Source organism: Macrotis lagotis, chromosome X (genome assembly GCF_037893015.1).
Source record: "Macrotis lagotis isolate mMagLag1 chromosome X, bilby.v1.9.chrom.fasta, whole genome shotgun sequence".
NCBI classification, from domain to species: Eukaryota; Metazoa; Chordata; class Mammalia; order Peramelemorphia; family Peramelidae; genus Macrotis; species Macrotis lagotis.
Window position 1 is genome coordinate 656,568,141 of NC_133666.1, and position 2,961 is coordinate 656,571,101.

Sequence of the window (2,961 nt, forward strand, 5' to 3'; positions counted from 1 at the left end):
CTGATGTCATGGTCTTCTTCTAGAATGAAGGACAAATAACATCAATAGTGAACTACTAAATGGAAACCACTGGGGTACAGTGAGGTTCAGTCTTTCTTTACTCAGAGGGATCTGCACAGTAGCACCCTGACCATAATGGAAAATGGTGGGAAGGTGCATCCAACATGTGTGTGCTCCAATATAACTCATATGGATCTTTGCTTAGCATGATTATACCTGTATAGCCTATGTTGGATTGTTTTCTGTTGGGGGGAGGAGGGGAGGGAGGGAGAAAAATGTAATTATTATTGAAAGCTACCATTGCATGTAGTTGGAAAAATAAACCAGCAGGGAAGTGACACTGTACTCAATAGTGGCAGAAGGAAAGAGGGAAGCGGAGGGCTTTGCAGCTCTGCCTCACTTCAGTCCAACTCAGGCAAGTCAAGACATCACTTCTGTGATGTCATCGATCGTCTTGGAGAAGGACAAGCAACAACATCGCCACACGCTATGGGAAGTGTCTCCAACGTCCTTGCCATTCACGCACCCTCCTCCTGTTGCTCTTGGAAAGGCCCAGTCAACAGCAACCACCATGCCTCTCACCAAACCACATAAATGGTTTGTGAGACTAGGAGTCTGCCCAGTGTGGGTTGATCTGGCAGGTAAGCTTGGGTTTGGGCTCCCAACCAACTCTAGCTTTTTAATGGAAGATCCTGCCCCTGAGTAACACTCTGCCTGGGGCCAGACCTCATCTACCATCAACATTCTCCTTGGTATTCTTTCCTGTCTAGTTTTCTTGACAGGATCAGTTAGTCAAGAAACACTTAGTAAAAGTTTACTACGTCCAAGTTAACTAGGCCCTTTTTACTCTCTGTGGATTCAAAAAGAGACAAAAGACAGTCCCTGCCCATTCCCATTACAATTTTTTTTTCTCATGAGATGGTTTTATTTATTTATTTTTTGGTTTTTGCAAGGCAATGGGGTAAAGTGACTTGCCCAAGGTCATACAGCTAGATAATTGTTAAATGTCTGCGATGGGATTTGAACTTGGGTCCTCCTGACTCCTGGGCGGGTGCTCTATCCACTGTGCACCTAGCTGCCCCCTCTCATTACCATCTAATGGGGATGATGTTAATAAGCAAACAGCTATGTACCAGTAAGTTATAGAAGGGATAACTAGGGATTCATTAAAGGAGGGAAAGCACCTGGTGAGAAGAGGCATTAGGCAAGGCTTCCTCTAGAAGGCTGCTTTTAGCTGGGCCTTAAAGGAAGTCATAGAAACAGAGGGATTTGTTTAGAAACAGTCAGGAGGCTGGTGTTACTGAATCAGAGAGTAAGGGAAGGGGACTAAGATGTAAGAAGACTGGAAAGGATGGAGGGAAGGGGACTAGGTTTTGAAGGGCTTTGAATGCCAAACAAACGATTTTATATTTGATCCTGGTGCTAGGGAGCCACTGGATTTTGCAGAGTAGGGAGGGACATGATTGAACCCGCATTTTAGGAAAATCACTTTAGTGGTTGAATGGAGGATAGGGATGGCATTGGTACCACCAGCTTCATTTCCAAATGCTGGGTGAGTCTCAGTTTCCTTTGGCTGAGTCTGGAAAGTAAAAAGATTGGCTGACAAGTCTGGCATAGATTCAATGATTCCTACACTTCGGGACCTTGCCGAGTTGACTCTCCTGATCTTTCAGAATGCAGAAGACTCTACTTCACCTAAAAAGAGTTGAACTGATGCCAAGGCAGAGAAGTGAGACCTATATTCAAGTCACCCTTGGATGAAGGAGGTCAGAGTCCTCTCCTCTCAAAGCATGATCTTTTACCAGACTCCATTAGATAGGAAATCGAGTGACTGTGATTACTATATTTTCATTTATTTCATTAAATGTTTCCCAATCTCATTGTAATCTGGTTCTGAATGGTGTGGACCTCTTGGGAGGCTAACTTTGGTTTGACACCTATGATATAGTGGAGCAGTGGAAAGATAAGGCTGGAAAGCTGGGAGGGGGTCTTGAATACCAAGGAAAGTAATGGTAGGGCCTGGTGTGCTAGGGGGTCATGGATAGTCAGACACATCAAGGTGCTAGAAGAATTGGTGCTTGGAAGATCATCCACCATGGATGGTCACTACTGTTTGTTACTGCGATGTCCTGTCCCTTGTTTAAGCCGGAGGAGAGACTCCCCCTTCCCTCAGCCCTCCTTCTTCCAGGCTCAGATGGCAGCCAGTAACTGAGCCCTGCAGGCAAAGAGAAGCCAGACATTCTACAGGTGTCCAGCTACTTCAAAATCCCAGGCTCCACTCCTGATCTGAGATGGCAGCTAGGTAGCACAGTGGATAGAGCACCAACTCTGGAGTCAGGAGGACCTGAGTTTAAATCCAGTCTCAGGTGCTTAATAATGATCTAATTGTGTGACCTTGGCCAAGTCACTTAACCCCATTGTCTTGCAAAAAAAAAACCCAAAAAAGAAAAGATAATGTTGTTGAGTGTGTGTGCATGTTCAAGTGTATATGCAGGTGTATGTACATAATTTATATGAGTATTACTGTGTATAAGTGTGTGTTGAGTGTGTGTGACTGTGTGTGTAAATGGGAGTATGTGCAAGAGTGTATGAATGAGTGTTACTGTATGTGAATATGAAAGTGTGTATTGACTGTGCAAATATGGGTGTGTGAGAGTCAGTGTGCATGTGAATGTATGTGTGTGAAAGTGTGCACTGGAGTGTGCAAAAGTCTTTATGCCCAAGTGTATGTGTGTGCATGCTTGAGTGTGTATATCTAAGTGTAAATAGGTGTGTGTGTGTGTGTGTGTGTGTGTGTGTGTGTGTGTGTGTATAAATGAGTAGTGGGTAACCTTGCTGGCCTCCCTCTCCCTGGCTGTAATCCGCTGCCCAGGTTCTCTCCTCCTCTGAAGCCTTCCTCCATCTCTGCACAAACACCCATCCACACATAATAACTAGCTAACATAAAAGTTTCAAACCACT

General features: G+C 44.6%; 1 long non-coding RNA gene across 1 annotated transcript; it reads left to right on the forward strand.

Moving 5' to 3' along the window:
- The first annotated feature begins 468 nt into the window (after positions 1–468).
- LOC141497682 (uncharacterized) lies at positions 469–1,886 on the forward strand. Its single transcript, XR_012471409.1, has 2 exons — positions 469–641; positions 1,674–1,886. It is a non-coding gene; the product is annotated as an uncharacterized LOC141497682 (long non-coding RNA).
- Positions 1,887–2,961: the final 1,075 nt, after the last annotated feature.